Raw genomic sequence first — 12,608 nt, forward strand, 5'->3', positions numbered from 1 at the left:
TCCCCGGCCCTCTGCCCCTCCACCCCCCTCCATCCCACCTCCTCTCTCCACCTCTGTTTTGCTGGTCATGTCTAATCAGATAAACTGAGGCGAGAGGCGCGATAAGGAAGGGTGCTCCCTGGGGTGCGATGTCGCTCCTTCCTTCTCCTCCCTCCCACACCCCCACACCCCACCCCCCCACCCCTCCTCCCAACACCGCCACCCATACCCCCCCCATCAGCAACCCGCCCCACCCCCTCCACACACCCCCCCGAGCTCTATCTTTACCGCCGGTGGCGATGGTTGGTTTTAGTATGCATAGAGCTGAGCTATCTGCTCTACTGCACCTTGACTGCACCCCCACCACAGACACACACACACTCTCTCTCACTCTCACACACAGACACAGACAACACACGTAAACACAACCAAACTAACACACAAAATCACCAAACCTTTTGCACAAATCACCGCCATAGCATGAATTTTTATTTCCTTTTGTCTCCGCTGCAACAAAAACACACACACTTGCCCACGCTGACAATCAGCATCCCTCTGAAGCCACGCGCTTCCACTCGGAGGGCGCGATCGGCCGCTCAGAGGGGATGAGATATTAGGTGGTCATGAAAGGGAAGGAACCCTTCGTCACGTGTTGTTGAAATAGGACACAAAGACAGATTAGCGGTTAGCGGTTATTTTTACGATACACGATACACATACGATCGCTATAACCATACACCCCAAGCAAGAGACAATATGGGGGTCATGGAATGACTGCAGCTATAGTCGACAATTTAGACTTAACTCCCAACCCAATGAGAGCACCTATGGACAAACGTAATCCAAATGAAATAAACGGACAAAGGTGATTTGTCAAAATCAAGACAAGACACAAGTGATGACATAGTGTGCTGATACAGAACAACTGCAACTGCAACAACCGCAAATGGCTTGGAAATTGCAGAAAGACAGAGACTCGAATCCATGCTAACATGTTTTTTTTTTTCCATTTATTTTTGAAATGGATCAGAAAATATTAATGAAATTAAATGGACCACCGGACAAAGGAAATTCACTGGCCAAAATGAGTTTGCATTGCAGCATTTCTTTATTTTTCATTCATTTCTTTGACAAAAACATAAATCTCCTTGGACCATTTTGGACCCGTGTTCTAAACCTTTATCGGGAACTCAAATACTTGAGTCCAGCGAGTAGAGGATAGAAGAAAGACATATGATCAAATAAGTAACAATATAGTTCCTTGCCGATCTAGGATTTCTTTTTTGCCACTTTTTTTGCTTGTTTGTTTTTATATGTATCATAATAATGAAATGATAAGAACATTTATTTTAATTGGACAACTCAGACATAAGTTCTGAGGAACTTCTCATTTGCAAAACTCCCCCATACGATCCTTTTTAAAAACCATTTCAGCAAGCAACTGCATGGGAGTGACTGAAAACAGCAGCAAGAAAACAATCTGTGTTGTATTTATTACAATGTTATTATGTCATAACATGCCTCTGGAAATGACCCTATAGTTTCTCACCCAATAAAAGCTTAACATTTAATCAAAATGTTATAGTGTGATAATTTGCTGTATGCTGGTTGGGGGTGGGGGGGGTGACTCTTTGTAATAGCAACCCAGCTAAAAGTGAGAGAGAAAAAAAACAAACATGGCAATCAACATACAGAGTGGATCTCTTACCTGACTGAAATCTCTACTTAGACCCAACATAACAGGCAAACAAATTGTCTAAATTGTCTCCACGTTAAAAGACAACACAATAATACAACTTATTTTGAGCAGTGAGCCAGACGAAGAAGAATGGCAGTCTGCAGCCATGTTTGGTTTGATGATTGAACGGGTCAAGACCAAACTTTATCACAGCAGAGTAAATTGGAATTGTCACGTGGAGGGATACGCGTTGTGTGTGTGTGTGTGTGTGTGTGTGTGTGTGTGTGCGTGCGTTGGGGGCGGAGTGCGGCCTGCTAGCAGCTGGTGATAAGACAAAGGCAGGTTGTTGGCCGTCTCTGTCTCTGCTCCTCGGCCATTAAAGGACTCCTCCTATCTGATGGAGACCCGGCTGGACTCTGAGTGGACGCACCGAGTGGACTCGCTCTGGTTGTTTGTTTGTTCCGGTCCGTCCGTCCGTCCGTCCGTCCGTCTGTCTTCTGCCGCCGTCACTTCTCAAAACACACATTTGTGCATTTGTGAGCTCTTTGTCTTGATAACTGGCTGTAAACGCCCCCCCGGTCAGCCGTCCCTCTGCAACGATTGCTTTGTTTTCTTCCCAGTGAGGGGCTGCATGTTGTTGTTGTTGTTGTTGTTGTTGTTGTTGTTGTTGTTGTTGTTGTTGTTTTGCACCGACCGGTCAAGTGTCTCATCCACACTGCATCCGTGTCTGTTCCCACTGTTTAGTCCTCCAGCCAGTGCCGAACTCGAGTAGCCAGTAATTCGGCCACTCATGTGGCCTCCTTCATGAATGCGCCGCAATCCGCCGGGGTTTAGAATCAGACGCTCTCTTCGCTTTTGCACGGCCCCTCAATGTGTGGAAACTCTGCGGCGTAAACAACGAGGGAGGGTTCGGCAGACGGCCTATTATTTCTGTCACGGGTTGTCTGGCATCACGCTGAAAAAAAAAAACCCTGTCGGGTTGTCTTTCATATGATGGTGGTGAATTCTAATGCCTTGTTACCCTAATCTGTTTTCATCCGTAGAACAGAATATCTGATCTGTTTTCATCTTTCACCCAGCGCACCTTTTCTGACGCTGCTAGCCGCGAAATCAGCAGGCAGTTTAGTTTCCTCCGTCGTTGTCACTGTTGTCTTCTGTGATCAGTCGACCATTCGCATCCTTCTGAGAAGCTGGTTTTGCCCTCTCTTGTGGCACTAGTCGACGGAAACTCACCAACCCGAGACAGGGCTTTTTTTTTAATTTATTTATGTTTTGGCCATTGCTCAGGTCATGATCCTGACCACTGGCAAAACTTAATAAGCTGCATTTCATCTCGTACTGCTTCAAAAACCCAATAATGGATTTTGGAAATTTGTTTTACACTAGTTAAAAGTCGAAATCTTTGCGATGTCCTGGGAGGATGATGAAGGGCTATGGTGAGCGATGATGCACAGCTGCTTTATTTCAGCTCAAGCTTCAAGCTCGTCAACAATCGTGACTGCTGACTTCTTTTTTGTTTGTTTGTTTTATGTTTACTGCAGTCAACTTTGCCGTATCATTGTTCAAATTTCAAAGTAAATACAAAGAAAGCAACACTTGAAGATAAAAAACACGTATGACTAAAAAGGTATAGACTTAAGCCATAGAATTTGATGTCTACCCTTTTCAAAAAGGATTGAATTGAAAAATAGTCAAAATGGAGAGAAACAAAACAAACAACCGATAAACAAGCAAGAGACAAGGAAGGAAGGAACAAGACCCATCATTTGCTGTACATGTACGTGTTTGCTCTACTGTACAAGCATAGAATAAATATATGGACGTATGTATACATATGCATACATATATACATATGCACACATACACTTACAGATATAGTCTGCATATATACATTCATATGTAACCATTTCTGAGTTTCAAGTTGGAAACAGCAACGACTGGAGTTCTGTTGTGACCAAGGACTTGGAAGAAAAAGTGAACCTCATATTACCCTCATGTTTTACGAGCAACACAATTCACCTCCTAGCCAGCACTGGATACTTGGCCAGGAAAACAAAACAAAACAAACAAAATAAACATAACATTTCTTTCAAACGTAGCCCTTGGAATAAACCACACAAGCAACTCATTATTAAATTCAATTTTGTTTATTTCCTTCTTGTTTTCAATGTTAAGATTAGGTTCAAATCACACATTAATCCTATTTGCAATTAATATTTGGGCTCAGAACGTTAATGTATGTAGATGTGTTGGACTTATAGTTGGCCTTCAAGCTTATGGCTTCTAGCCTTATCACAAACAAGCTGAGCCAGCAGTGATGTGAGGGCATGTAGCTGCAAACAGCAAAATTCCAGCTTCTCCTGACCTCACACACACACACATACACACGCGGACAGAGAGCGAGACGCACACACGCACGCACACACAGGCACACACACAGACACGCATGCACACACCGGCACACGCAGCAGAAATTTGGCCAGGCAGCAGCTCCTAGCGACGGCTACTGGCTGGGCCCAATGCAAAGCTGCTTAACAGGACTCATCTGGGATCAATGACAGATGGACAACCTGTCCTGGAGACCCGGGTACCACCGGAGCTCCAGGAGACAGGTAAACCTGGTCAGAGCCTCCGGGACGCTTAAAGTGTAATCTCAAGATTTAACAGCGGAGGTGGCTCCTCCTCGCCCACCCTGAACTTTCACACAAACACACCCAGAGACGAACGCTGACTGTCAGTTCTGGAGCCACATGACGAGACACAACAAGGGGGACTGTGTCTTTAGACTGAAGCCAAAAGGCTCTGTGGTGCCTTGGCTTTACTTTGAGGTGCAAACAAAAAATACATGTATATTAGTAAAGCTTGCATTTAAATATATACAGTGTATGTACAGTATGTATGTATGTATGTATGTATGTATGTATTATCGTTAGGACTGTTAATATAAAGAGTGTGTTTAAATTAAGAATGATAAAGCGCATAACTTATTACATTTATTCAATTGGAAATAAAAAACAGTCAACGACAGCAACAGTTTTTTTTTTTTTTTTTTAAGGCATTTCAGGAATTCCCATAGTGACAAATCAAAGGCAAGTTGAGAACGCTGGTCAACAACAACGACAGACGTGGAGGTTGCCCTGTCGTCGCAGCCGATTCTTAAAGGCTAGCGCCGCCAGGCTGTATACCACCACCGCACCTCACGCGGCGCCGTGTCCCGCGCGGCATTTCACACTCACTTTACAGCCGCTGGTTGATGTGTCAGCAGCAAAAGGATGGAATTAACTCCATTGCTGTCATCCTTGGCCCCCAGTCAACGGCTCTCAGCTCATTTGTTCCCATTTTGTCGTGGTTTTATGTCCAAAAACGGGACGCGAGTTAGACGTCGTCGGGGCGGGGGTTGCAGAGGGGGGTAGGTGTGAAGGAGGGAGTGTGTGTTTACGGAGTGTGGGGGGAGGGGGGCAATAATTAGTGTTGGTATTGAAAAGTAATAACAGTATGGATTAATGTGGGAGAAGTGGAGTGGAGCGCATCATCGAGTGAGACAAATCCAATGCTGGGAATTGGCAGACAAAGCAAGAGGCAGTCAATAGGGATTATGTTGGGGCTAAGCCGCCCCACTTTGGCTGCGCCAGGCTGGGGGGGCCCTCCGTGGCGGCGCTGGCGGTAGCGGTGGCAGCTATCGGATTGGCACCGATCTCGCCGCGGCGGCTCACGCAGGTCGGCGGCCGCCACCGTCGGCCGAGCAGACGCCGCACATGGCGTCTTTCAGGGGGAGCAGGGTGGGGACGAGGGTCGGGGGCGGAGCAGGCCAGCAGGGGCCGCGCTCACTCGATTTAGCTCTCGTTATACTCCTCCTGCCAGTCACACACACACACACACACACACACACACACACACACACACACAGCCTCTCTCCTCCGTGGGGCCCTAGATCCCTCGCACCCCCCCTGGGGAAGGTGGTGCGTTGACGCTGCCAGCGCCGCAGTCGGTGCCAGCTGGGCAAACACTCAAGTCGTTGACAGAATAAACACCTTGCAAATAAAAGCAAAGATGACACAGCCTCAGCAGCCACAGCAAGCAGCAGCAGCGCATCCACAGGTCCACACTGACTCGCTCCCTGTTTGTCCCTCTGAGAGAGGGTTAAACACCATGTCTGTACATATACATAGATTTATTGCAAAACACCATAAAATGTTGTCTACAATTTCTGAAAAATGTTAGGCAGCTCGTTTCTTTTTTCACCTCAATATTTGCAGAACATGTCCATTTAAATTTCACCATCAGAATGAGAAAAAGCTTTATTGCCAAGTATAATTTTACACATACAAGAAACGTGTTTCAGTGGAGTTGGTGCACGACAAATCTTCTAAAAATGTACAATTGAAAAGTAAAGAATACAATCAAGGAAACGTGACGAGGCCGTGCTCTTTCCCTCAAACGTAACGTATAATCAGTGTCCACTGAGGTAGTGACAGACAAAAAGCTTATATATTAGTTAGCTCAAATACAATATTGTAGTTCTGGAAACACCTAACATGTCGAAGTCGGCCTGTCGCATTCCAATGAATTAGAAGACAGCAATTCTTTATCAATGTAAATATTAAGAAACCTATATATCAGCCTATACACCATGAAGTCAAAAATAAACGTGAAAAAATTTACTGTACAAAAAACATCAGTTGAAGACGCTGAAGTGTGGACGTGTCAAATGATCCCCCTTGCCTTGGGGCCATGGAGCTGCTCTTTGAATGCGAGGGACATGGTTTACCTGTGCCTCTGCTTCCAAATGACCGACTTAATTCACATTGTCGTCTCTGAGATTTGCCCTGCTATCATGCTTCTGATAATACTGTTTACAGTTACCCTATCCTGTCACTTCTGTACAACTTTCACTTGTCCCTGCTCAGCTTATGCCAGCCTGTGACTCACTGGAAAGTCAGGTCACGTCATTTAATTTGTGTAAAGTACACAAAGCTTGTCCAAGTAGCCACTCAAATACGCGGAAAACCTACTATAAATGCATATCATTTTATAATTTTCCAGCCAAAGCCCCGAGTAGACGCCACAATAGGTGCATAAACCCAGATCAAATGGACCTAAACGACTCAATAATAGTTTCTGGGAGATAACATGGTGGCATTTCACTGCTTTTATTGTGGAGTTTGCTCTCCACGCTGAAGACGCTGGGGGACGTGGAGGCCAGTGTCGTGCGGCTTGATGTGTGACTGTGGACTTTCCAGTCCCGAGACGTTTGGGGGGGCCGCTTTAAAATAACCTCCAATTGAACTGCTGAGTGTCTGCTCCTCACGACCCTTTGCTTTATATTTGAAAGCATTGCGTCAGACCCGTGCTTCGCCCCAGCTGCGCAGCGTGCGGTTACAGCATTTCCCTTTGAGCTTTTGCAAAGAGAAAAAAAAAAAAAAATGACTCTTTGGGGAACCTGCCTGCTTTTGGACAAGCTGCTGCAACCTCTCCAGGTCACACGGACGAGCGCCGCTCTCCCACCCTGCTCCCCCAGAGGTCCCGTCCTGTCCTGTAAGATATGTGTAAGCATGTATTTAGGATCAGTTGGAAAAACAAATAATCCACTAAGACGTGCGCAGACTCATTCTGCTCCCGTTCCCTGGGCAAATAGCAAGAGGAAGGAGAGGGAAGCCACGGCTGACTGGAATGAGATGGACGTATTTTCCATGTTAATAATTTATTATCATTCATTCATTCATGCATTCGTTTGTTCGTTCCCGGCGCTCTTTCCTCCACATATAATTTCTTTAATTTTCATGTTAATGGATGGGCCGGGGAGGTGGCTTTGGGGTTTTGATGACATATCTCCAGTGGAGATCCTCGGACGGCTTAGCCCGTCCGTCCAAAAATAGCTGTGAAATCCAACAAAATAATAGAAGAGGCGGCGGCTGGAGCGACGGGCGGTGGGAGGGATGGCGGGAGGGATGAGGAGGTGGGGGGGGGGCGACGCGGTGGATTTGCGGCAGCTGAGGCTTTGCATTCGAATGGCAGGGTCGTCTGGAGTGAACGCCCCCCGTCTCCCCCCCCCATCACCTCCCCCCCGCCGCCGCCACCACCACCACCACCACCACCACCACCAGCAGCCCTCCATCAGCACCACCACCAGGGCCCCAGAGAGAAGGAGGGAGGGAGGGAGGGAGGGAAGGAGGGAGAGAGGAGGTGTTATCGGGCCCTCGCAGCCAGAGCCTCGTCTTGTTCCTGAATACCAAATGTGGCGGAGGACCAGAAAAGTGAGTTGTCTTTGTTTTGTCAAGTGTGCCCTGACAAAATACTGGTTACGTTGAGAACCCCACCCCCGTCCACCCGACAAACCCTCCGTACAACCCAGACGCACCCCACCGCCCCCGACCGCGCATCCATTTGCACCGCCGCTTGCAGAGGAAGCGGCTCAACAGAAGGACCTCCACCTCCCCCACGTTGCTTGACCTGCTGATAAACTTTACATAAACACAAAGACGTGCCTCCGTGCGCACGCGGTGCAGTTAGCAGAGCTCAGGGGGCCCTGGACGTCACCGTCACTGTGGGAAACGGTCAAACGGGTGTCACTTGGCCGCCATTAAAAGCAAAGAAATTCATGAGAAATTTGAGCAGCCACGTGCCAGCCCTTGGCCCTCTGTCTCCCGCACGCAGGCACGACACAGTGCTCGCAAGGCAGAGAGAGACGTACACTCCTGGGAAATGTTTGCAGTTGTGTGTTAGCGTGCTAACCTCTGACTCCACTTCAACAAGTCTCGCTAAATATTCATGAAAACCAACAGTAACTTCTCCCGTCCCCAGTTTGGTTTCTACGGGCCAATGTGGCTAGTGTGTGTGTTTCCGCATGTTTCCGCATACTTCATTTTTACAATTTTGTAATCTACTCATATATGTGTTTACACATGTTAGGGCTGTCAGGATTATTGCGTTAATCGCAGTGAGATTAAATACAAGGAATAACGCAGTCATTATTTTGACCGCATTTTAATTGCAGGCCTTTCGTACCTTCCATTCACCCGTAGTCAGGTCATCAAGCCCGTTGCACTGTGTTTTGACACTGCCACCCTGCTAACGTTAGCTGTGTTTTTCGTATGCTATTCCCACCACTGTGATGGCCTCAGAAAACACCTGCACACTAAACATCCAGCTGTAGCCAGCGACCTTCAGACTGGTGAGTCACCGCTTGGCTAAAAGCACCATTTGAGAGTGTAGGGAGTCGCAGAACCTGTGGATGAAAGAACATCGAAGAAGCTAACCAGAGCGACTTATGGGTTGCAACTGAATGCTCTGACCCGTCGCACATCTAATTATCGAAGGGAACAGTTGTTCATGCTTACAGGTGCTGTATGACACGGAACCAAAATGGAACTCCTGTAAAATGTCTATGTAATAGGTAGGTGTAGATGGACTGTTATAAATAATAAAGAACAAAAAAGGAAATCCTTTCTCTGTGTATATTTGGTTCCCAATTAAGACACTCTTGTAAGAATTGTTTTACATTGATATGGGAAAAAAAAAACTGTTTGGAAATGCAAAATAACAGAATTTTAAACATGCAAATCGAAACGTGATTAATCAAATGGAAATTCAGAGCCTAATCGCGATTAAAAAAAAAAAAAAAAATGAATGTTTCACAGCCCTAACACATACATGACTGTACACGAGTGGATGTAGACCTTTGTAGGATTTGGGAGAGGTCCTTTAATAACCAAAACAGCAGCACAGAATTAAGGGTTGTTGCTAGAAAATAGATTTTATTTCAGTTCTTGTGCTGTAGCTGATATAATGTATTTCCATAAAACTGTTTAATGCACATTAAGGTGAATATTATATTAGGTATTTATGGAATCTGTATAATTGGAAACAGCTTCCTTCAATTTACAATCGAGTTGGTACATTCACTTGAGGTAGTTTATGTCTTTTGTCTAATAAGAGCTATTGCGAAAATTGTTTCATGGTAACACCTATTGCCTAATTTACTCTGACACAGTGAACATTCCGCCCATGTGACCGGCACTTGTGTCTTCCCAGTCGTTTCCATAACAAGTGGGAAAACATGTACCCATTAAATTTAGATTATCTTTTGAAAGATTCTTTTTTTTTTTTTTTAAAGAAAACTACTACAGCAAATTATTACTGATTCGCTTTACCTCTTCATCTTTTTACAATTCTCAATGCTACTCACCAGTACTACAATACAACTTTAGGTGTTTAGGTGAGATAAGGCCCAGTGTGAAATATTCTCCTACTTTACCTTGGTAATATTATTGTAATTTTATGATGCAAATTCAATAATTTGCTCAATGTCAATAAAACATCACTTGTCTCAAACATTGGAGCACAACTAGTGCAGTGCCAGTTGAGAGCATATATTTTGGTAGGGAGGATATGAACACAACTGTACAACAAAGCTATGCTACGCTAATTTAATGTGTTTTTTTTATGGTCAAGAAAATGAAAACACAACCGCAGTGACACTCATCCAAAGCACAACTTTACGACAAAGCTGACGCAAAGTGGCTGCTACATCCAAAACTGCATTTATGGATATAGATTGAAGGACAGTGGAACATTGGCGTTGAGGTACCCACGCGCATTACACACGCGGAGACACACACGCGGTGACTGCATGTGCTTTTGGCTATGGTGGATGAGGTGTGAATGTGTGTCAGATGGTTTGGTGGGCAGCCTGGCAGGCGCCAGTGCCCACACCTGCAGGGAGCAACGCACACAAGCCTCTAAATCTTTCACACACACACACACACACACACACACACACTCACACAAACACACACACACACACACATGCTCCGGCTTGACCTTCTAATCACTCTATGTTTAGTAAGTCCAGTAAATATGTACACATGTACATACATACCTTTGTTTTTGCCTGACTCACCCTGTCCCTGCTCTATCCAGAACATCATGTAGTCATTATGTAATCAATGACAGTGTGATGCATCATTTCCTCATTTGAGGTACTAACTTTTGTTAAAATCCCAAATGCTTTTGAATAAGAAAAAAAAGAATGAAAAAAATAAAGCATTAATGGCGGTGTGAAGTAGATTCTTTTCTGTACCTCCACTTTCACCAAACTTTCTTTTTGTCTGATTACTCGTTTGTTTCCAAGATTTTGAAAACGAACGTCCCGCAGCCTCCAATTCAATTCTCGCACGTCGCCGTCTCACTCCATCGCTCCCACACAACCCCCCACCCACCGACCCCTCCTCCCCCCCCTCCCCCCCGCTGTGTCTCCGCTCCCCCTCTCAGCGGTAAGCCTTCTAATCTCTCCTGTTCAATCGGCTGGCAGACACATGCCCTCTGTCTGCGGAGCCAGCGGGAACGCTTCCTGTGCAGGTACACCACGGCGAAGGCACAATGGCGGCGGTGGCGGCGGCGGCGGCGGCAGAGGCGGGGAGCTACACCGGCTGCGAGAAACCCGTTTGGGTTTTCTCGCGCGATAAGTGTGCCGAGTAAACCCTCGGGTGGCGGCGGAGACGCGGGAGGAAAAAAAATGACGTTGCGAGGCGCTGCCGGGAGCTGGCGGCGGGTGCGGTGGCCATGGCGGGTGCGGTGGCCATGGCGGCCATGGCGGCGGCCAGATGGCCGGCGCAGCGAGGACGGCGCTCGGCAGAGACTCTGGGCACGGCGAGCGGCGGAGGGGACGGTAACCATGGCAGTGGTCGCAGCGTGACCTCGTGCGGGGCGGCCGAGGCCGAGGTCGCCGCTCGGGCCTGGAAACGCGCCCAGCCGCTCACCGACGTCCAACGTGACCTGCCCCTCCCCCCCTCCCCACCCAACTCACTTTGCTGAGTCATTGGTAAATTTTTGATAGTTTGTAGGGCCCCCCCACCCCCCACCCCCCCAAACCCTCCACTCCTCCCCTTGTTGCTGGCATCTCTTAATCAATGTTAATTGGCTGGGAATTAGCATATGTTAATTAATGATATTTACTTCAAATTAAAGGTATGAGTGGTCCCAGAGGGTTTCCCTGTTCATCTAATTAGAGGCAATTAGCTGCAATTAACACGTGTAAATGAGACGGCGCTGAGTCCAAAACAAACAGTGTGTGTATACGCGGGCTGCTGCCCAGCTCCCCTCGTGTTGCACCCGAGCCCTGTGTTTTTGTTTGGCGTTTTTGTGTGTGTGTGTGTGTGTGTGTGTGTGTGTGTGTGTTCCGTGCATACGATCATGGCAAGTTGCGTGTGTTCTCGCAAAGCCCAGATGAAACAAACAACAAAAAAAAAGTAATTTCAGCACAAACAAATATCCATTTGTCCCTTCAGGACCTCTCCGCTCCCTTGTTTTTTTCCCCCCACTCACATCGTCGGCGTCGCTCCTATTTTTAGAGCGGGTGGGGGTGGGCTGCCAAACTAATTTGTTTTACAGACCTTCCTATCAAGTGAAGAAAATCCCGGAGGTGTATTAATTGAAATTCAGTCGACGGCACATCTTGTTTTGGTCTAAGAAACCACCAGCCGTGCTGAGTGTGGAGAGTAATCTCACACAGGGAAAATTGCCAGGAAATGAGAAGATGTAAACAAGGGAGGAGATGGAAAATAAACAGAAGTCATTCAAGCATCTATGGCATCTCAACATAGTCCATTAAAAGTGGGGTTGGCTCGGGTTTTGATTTTGGCACATACGCTTCTTCTTTTTTTTTTTAGATGAAATCACTAAAGTTACAGTGAAAGTCGTGGTTACAGTGAAAGTCGTGGCTACATCGACGCTACTTTAAATGGGCGGTGTTCCCAGGTTCATCATGTTTGAGTTCACCACTGAATGATAAATCCATGAATTGCATCACTCAGTGAATACCTTGTCCACAGTACATGGGTTGGGTTACTTTAGGTTCACACACTTAAATGGGAACCGCGCAAGTCAGACGCTTCTTCGCTGTTTCGTTCACTGTTTTCGTCTATAGAGCTCCCCCTACAGGTTCGTTTTATAT

The sequence above is a fragment of the Nelusetta ayraudi genome, unplaced genomic scaffold, assembly GCF_046127955.1.
Source record: "Nelusetta ayraudi isolate G7.1 ecotype Tasmania unplaced genomic scaffold, CSIRO-AGI_Nayr_v1 ptg000048l, whole genome shotgun sequence".
NCBI classification, from domain to species: Eukaryota; Metazoa; Chordata; class Actinopteri; order Tetraodontiformes; family Monacanthidae; genus Nelusetta; species Nelusetta ayraudi.